Source organism: Hydra vulgaris, chromosome 09 (genome assembly GCF_038396675.1).
Source record: "Hydra vulgaris chromosome 09, alternate assembly HydraT2T_AEP".
Taxonomy (NCBI): Eukaryota; Metazoa; Cnidaria; class Hydrozoa; order Anthoathecata; family Hydridae; genus Hydra; species Hydra vulgaris.
Genome location: NC_088928.1, coordinates 22,714,829 through 22,722,105, shown reverse-complemented (window position 1 = coordinate 22,722,105; position 7,277 = coordinate 22,714,829). Strand labels below are relative to the sequence as shown.

General features: G+C 32.5%; 1 long non-coding RNA gene across 1 annotated transcript; it reads left to right on the top strand.

The window, feature by feature from the left end:
- The first annotated feature begins 2,824 nt into the window (after positions 1–2,824).
- LOC136085052 (uncharacterized) lies at positions 2,825–3,198 on the top strand. Its single transcript, XR_010641036.1, has 2 exons — positions 2,825–2,994; positions 3,142–3,198. It is a non-coding gene; the product is annotated as an uncharacterized LOC136085052 (long non-coding RNA).
- Positions 3,199–7,277: the final 4,079 nt, after the last annotated feature.

Here is a 7,277-nt window from a genome sequence, read left to right as displayed (position 1 = left end):
GTTAAAAAAGGAGTTTTACAGCGAGCAGCATGTAAAGCTTTTCACATTCCAAGATGTTTGTTACAAGTTCGACTTTCTGGACTAATGGAAATGGGAGCCAAACCTTGACGTCCAACTATTTTAGATGAAAAAGAAGAAAAGAAATTAATTGATTTTGCATATAATTATGCAGCTTTCGGAATCGGATTTAATCGATCGCAATTTCTAAAAAAATGCTGAAAATTTTGCTTTAAAACATAAAAAATCATTCAAGAATGGAGCGACTATGGAAAAATAGTGCTGTGGGATCTGCAAAAGGCAACTGGTAACTCTCATCGGCCACATTTCATAGTTAAAGGAAAAACTACTAGGTCTCTCTCGAGTTTTCAAATTGAATATGCTCCAGAAGAAAGTACATGAAGTGTTTCAGACAGTGGTTAGACAATGCAAGGCATTGCTTTTCTATGGTTTACAAAGTCATTTCTTCCAAAAATTGGTACTGACAGACCTTAATTACTAATTCTAGATGACCACAAGTCTCACAACTTTGTTGAACTATTAGATGTGACAAAATACATATTGATTGAGTTACCTGCACACACTTCCAATTGGCTTCAGCCTTGCGATAGAACAGCATTTAGTCCGCTTAAGAAGGTTTACAGAAAAGCATGTGAAAATTTGATCACTAATTTTCCTGGGACACTAGTTTCCAGAGTAACTTTTTTTGGATTGATTAAGAGGGCTTGGTGTGAATCTGTTACCTCAGATAATATTAAAAGTGGTTTTTGAGCCTGTGGAATATATCCATATGATCCTAATAAAGTTCCAGCTGAAGCTTACGTCTCTAATTCATTATACATTGTAAAAAACTATCAAAATTGTGAGAGCCTGTTGAACAACTTAGGTCGCCAACCACCAGTATATAATTACCATAATAAAATACCAGAATGTTATCAATCAAATCCATCAAGTGAAAGTGAAATTAACTTTTTTATTTTAGCATCCACAGCAACTAAGCAAACTTCTCTTTTAAATTTTGATCATACATATGCCATGCTGTATCCATATTCATTATCATTAACTAAATTAGTTTCAAGTAATATAAATACTCTAGTTAGCCCCATGAGCAAAAAAGAGATATGTGGTTCAAGTAGTTATCAAAATTTTCCATTTAAAAATTATCCTTTTTCAGAAGATCCAGATTCTGACGCTTTAAGTTATCCTATACAAATCAATAAAAAAAGGAAAACTACATTGAAACAAAAGTACTTTTAGCTTAATTCTAAAGAAGCAATTGATGACAAACATGAACAAGTAAAGAACAAATTACTCCGAGAAGAAAAGAAAAAAGAACACATTAATTTAAAAAATAAAAGTATAGCTAAACTAATTTAAAACTAAAAGCAAAAGATTATAAACATTTTTTTAAATTTTTTGGTTGTTTGTATATATTGTTACTTTTTACATTAATATTATAACATCTTAGTTATTCAGTTATATATATGTTTGGTGACTTGAATACTTGATTAAAGCTCATAAGCTATATACCAATTTGATTATCGGCTTATAATATTTAATTGTGTCTTAATCTCGCCGATGGCCAAAATTAAGTTCATGTGGCCGGTGTCACGAAATAAATGTTCCCCATTACAGAATTTCCCCCCGGCCGAAATATTCTTTCCGGGGGGAAAATTTATTTCGAAATAATATTTCCCCCCTCGTAATATCTGTTCCCCTATCTGCGAAATAAAGTTTCCTCCGTGATATTAGTTCCCCCTTAATACTTAATAATATACAAATTGACATAACTTGCGCAATTAAATGCGCATATATATAGATCTAAATGCTAAATGCTACTTTTGGTTCAAATGCTAAATTAACAAAATCTACATAAAAAAACAAAGTTTCGCTTGAATCGAACGCATCTTTCATAATTTTTTTTGTTATATAAAGTTTTTTCATGCTAATCTCTAATAAGTTGCTAACAAATTATACGTTTTATTGTTAAAAAAATAACTTCGTGCAAGTTTAGAACGTTTTTAAATGTTTTGAAAAGGTTGTTTGGAATTTTTGTTTGTATATTTATGATTATGTTATTCAAATCTATATAAGTTTTTTTGTTATGTTTAGTAAAATAATACTATAAATTGCAAAGAATTTTTATGATATAATTTTCATTTCATATTTATTATAGTTATTTGCTTTCTGTAACGAACACGAATACTTGCTAACGTTTATAATTCAACTAGTTAAATAAAATTACTAAATTATTCGATATAATGATTTAGTTATTTTAAACAAGAATATGGAAAATGAAGAAAGTAAAGCTCTGCAAATGTATCTCGGGAAAAATGAATATCCTTCTAATTATACGAAAGACGATAAAAGAAAACTTCGAAAGAAAGCAGAATCCTTCCGGTTGGTACATGGATATTTGTTTCATATCGGAAATGAAAAAAAACTACAACGTGTGGTAACTGGAGAAAATGAACGAAACCGTATAATACAAACTCTCCACAGCAACATAGTTGGAGGATGTCACTTTGGGCAAAACGCCACTATCAAAAAAGCAACTGATAGGTATTGGTGGAAGTCGATTTTAAAAGACATACGAAAATTTGTAGCATCCTGCCCTGAATGTCAACGTGCGAATCCTAACAACAAACCATCACATGCGACGCTTCATCCAATCCCAGTACATGACATTTTTCACCGTTGGATAATAGATCTAATTGGTCCGTTGAAAGAAACTAAGAGCGGAAAGAAATATATTGTAGTAGCAACAGAATACCTTACTAGATGGGCTGAAGTTGATTCCATAGCAGCAAAAGACGCGGAGTCTGTTCATCGTTTCATTCTCCGTCTGGTATTCAGATTTGGAGCTTGCTACATTCTACTTCATGACCAAGGACGCGAGTTTTGTAACAAGCTTGTGGAAGATCTTTTATTGATATTAAATATGGAATCCGCCAAAACATCAGCGTATCATCCTCAGACTAATGGACTGACAGAAAGGTGATAAATGGTTATATTTTTTTTTATCTTTGTACAGTTTTAATAGTAACTTTAAAATTAGTTTTTTGTTTAAAAAAGGAGCATTAATTATTTGCTTTAAATACAACAGTTACTAACTATAATTTATTTATTTAATCTGCACAATAGGTTTAACCAAACATTGATTACCCATTTAATGAAGCTCGTAAACAACGAAGCAAACGACTGGGATGAACTACTGGACCCGGTGGCTTTTGCAAATCGAATAAATAAACAAGCTTCTACGAAATACTCTCCCGTTGAGATTGTGTATGGAGTTAAAGCTCAGATTCCAATTGATTTAGAAAACCAGACAAGAGAAGTTTTTCAATGGGATACCAAAATCGATGAAGCCAAACAAGGATTACGAATGAAAGATTTTGCTAAAAAAATTGGTGCGAAAAGAAACGCAGCTAAAGAGAACATCGCAATGGCACAAAATATTCAGAAGAAACGTTACGATATTAAAAATTCAAGTCAAAAATTTGCAGTTGGTGACAAAGTTTTGAAATGCAACAGACGTAAAGACACACGAATGGGCGATAAGTTGGCCCAGAGATTTCACGGCCCTTACACGATAATAGAGGTTTTGGACAAAGGAGTTTATCGGTTGCAAGATAAAAAAAGAATATTGAAACAAACTGTTATCGGTATCAACTTAAAAAGATGGAGTGAACAACGGGATACAGCTATGTCAAATCAGTCTGATGCCTCCGATCAGAATAATGATGAAGTTATAGCAACAGAAACAATCGATAGTCAACAAATGGTTTCAAAATCTGAATACTGGATTTCAAAGTACAATCTGACCATTGGAGATAAACAGATCCTGTTTTCAAACGCATGGTTGAACGACAGAATTATTGATGCAGTCAATAAAATGGTTTCAACACATCTTGGTAACAAAAACATTCAATCAACTCTTCTAGTTCAGACACGATCTGGGTTCAAAGCATTTACCTGTGAGTCCATCATCATTCTTCACGACGTCAACCATTGGGTGACAACTGCATGTATTGACAGAGAGGTTTTGTATTTAGATAGCCTTCATGGTTCTGTTTCAAACTATGTTAAAACTCAAATGAGACAACTGTATTTTAATTTTGTTAATACCGAGGGTTTTCTTCCAGTAACTGTGGTACCATGCGCACTACAACCGAATGCATCAGACTGTGGTGTTTATGCAGCTGCCTTTGCATTTCAGTTGGTCATTTATGGAAAAGATGGTACGACGTTCTTGGTATAGGTTCTCGTATTTAACGTTATGGCATGTTATTTTATAATTAAAATAGCGTAACAATAATTATAATAATATAAATAAAAAAACAAACAAACCCTTTATCAAAAAAACCAAAGTTTTGCAACATTTTTACCGGAAAGTTTGTACCGGGACAAACGGGTTTGTCCCGGTACAAACTTTCCGGGGGGAAAAAAATATGGGGGGAAAATTTGTTTTGCAATACCGGAAATAAGTCTTTTAGCTAACATCTAAAAAAAACTTATGCTTAAACCTGTTGAGTTTAACTTTGAAAAAAAAATTTCGCAAAACATCTATTAGTTCAGGTCACTATGTATCAATCCTTCTATCAATGCCTTTGTGAGCACATACGTGTTACAAGCAAACTTTTTATTGATTAGAGATTTTTGTGTGACAAGGGTTTAAAAATCGACAGGTGTCATTTTCATATTCTGCGTCACATATGACGTAAATTGCTCTCCAAAGCATCAAAATATTTTTTTAATATTTATTAAAATATTTTTTTACCAGTAGGAAGAGAATTAAATAAGCTATCAAAATAATATGAAAAACATATGCTAAAAATTTGTACTTCATAAGATATAGGTCGCTAGAGATTTAAAAAAACCGGGGGTCAATTTAGGAAATTAACACTACGTTTCTTGGTAATAAAGTAAAGTTAAAAATAGAAAAAAATAGTAGATGTATTTTTAAATTTGGATTGAAAAATAGATTAACATTTTTATAGGTAAATCAAAACGTTATTTCAAAACTACAATTTATAATGAAAAGATAATAACACCCCCAGAAAATACTATATTGACGGTTAAATCATATTTGCCTAGTAAGATAAATGGAATGGATAAAACTTATTGATGAAAAGATCCAAATATCCCATATCGTTCTTAGATTCAAAATTCTTTAAAAAATATGTTCAAAGTAACGCGCATATAAGTTAGCATTAAAACCCAATATAATTAAACTCCATCTTCTTAATCTTTTCTGTCATAGTCATTATATTGTCCTTTGGTAGTCCGAATCATTGTTTATACATCCGTTAAACATTGGCATACAAGGACAGACAAGTTCAGTTTTTAAACACTTGCATATATTATTATTGGTGCAGTCTCCTTTACAGCAGCAATACTTATTTCTACAAGTGCTAATAATGCCGGTACGATATCAATAATAATAATATTTCGCAGTCATGATGGGTTGATTTGCTATTTAATTCCCTGCCATACTCCGCAAGCGATAATATTTATATGAAGTTTAAAGCAGGGGCAAAAACAGTTTATACATGTTTGATTTTGTGTAGGACCGTTCCTTTTGTGTAGGACCACACCTAATTTTGTGCAGGGTAACCCCTCCTATTACCTTCAAAACTTTGTTTTACTGTTTTAAGGCATGACATTCAACAACCAATATTCAAGGGCGGATCCAGGCCATGTAGTAAGGGGGGTAATTTTTAAAATTTTTCGATTTAGTGGATGCAGACCGTATAGTAATAGAGAAGATATTCAGATTTAATGATTTGTAAGAAGCAATCACGCAGCCAAACTATATTACTTCCGATTTCAAACAACTTGCTGTGTTGAATATATAAAATTACAAAAAAAACAACTTTTCTAAACCTTCTATGGAGGGAAGGTGGGGGTGGGGGAAACCAATTGCCCCCATTGCTCCTTCCCCTATGGATCCACCCTTGCCAAAATTGCGAAAAAGAATGCCAGACTAGTTTAAGGAGTAATTTTTATAGGTATTTCTACGAATTAATGTTTTTTTTTCACTTTTATCAGTGCTACAGCAGTTGCTGTAGCAATGATAAAAGACTTGCATTTAATTATCGCACTTGACCAAAATAGTTATATTGATCATTTGCGAAGTAGAAGGAGATCATTGCATCGAGCGACGAAAGATCGTGTTTCCTATGTTATTGTCAAGGTGCTAGAATACATTAACATAAAATTGCGAAAAAACAAGCCTTGTTAAACTAATATTTCATCAACATAACATAATATGTTTTTCATTTTTATTTAAAAATGTTTTTCATTTTTATTTCTTACGGTTAGCTTTTGGGAGAATTAAAATCATGAGTTTTACTATAACAATTTTATATTCCCCTTCAAGAATGTGTCAAAAGATGCTGTAAACTTCTGTTTCTATCATTATCTGATCAACTTTTCCATTAAATTACTATTGTACTTGCCAATAACTTTTAAAAAAGCATATACCACATCGTCAGCCGTGAACCAAGAGGCCGTATGTCCAGATTTTGTGTTTTGTAACAATTAATAGGGTATGTGTCCAATAAATTTAGTTTCAAGAATGATACAACTTTTTAAAATGTTTAAAAAATTAGTCGGACATTCTGGCAGAAAGTCTTTGCAAATTAAATTTTAAAACTTGATTTTCTCAAAAACACAAAAAATGAACATACGGCCTCTTGGTTCTCGGCTGACGATATGTGGTTCTCTATGTCAAACAATGAAATTTTCTTTGATCTCAGTAGTCTTTTGTAGCTGCGTGCATTTTTAATAAAGCTGAAGATCAAGGGTCACAATAATTATTTTAACTCCAGTGACTACAAAGTTAAGCCACTGAACAAGTGCGGCCATGGCGCAGTGGTTAGAACGCTTGCTTTATATGCAAAAGATTCAGGTTCGAAACGAGCTTTGATCATATTTTCGCGTCACGGTAAGGAAGGAGGCGTGAACTTCCTGGTTAAATGCACTTCCGCGGTGCTCTGTGACAAGACCGTTAGGACTTTTTGAGGCTCCTAAAATAAAAAAAATAAATAAATAAATAAAAAAATAAAAAAAAGCTTTTATGCGACGAAAAGGTTGCTCCAATCAGTTAATGAACTAGTATAAGTTGGCAAACTTAGTGTTACCGTCGGGCATATGAAAATAAGGAGTATAAAACATTCACTCAGTTTCCTTGCCGAAAACGTAAAAAGTTACTAAAATTCAATTGACGGTTTAAAATGAAGAACGACAAAAAAAGCGGAATCAATCTTGAAAATTTT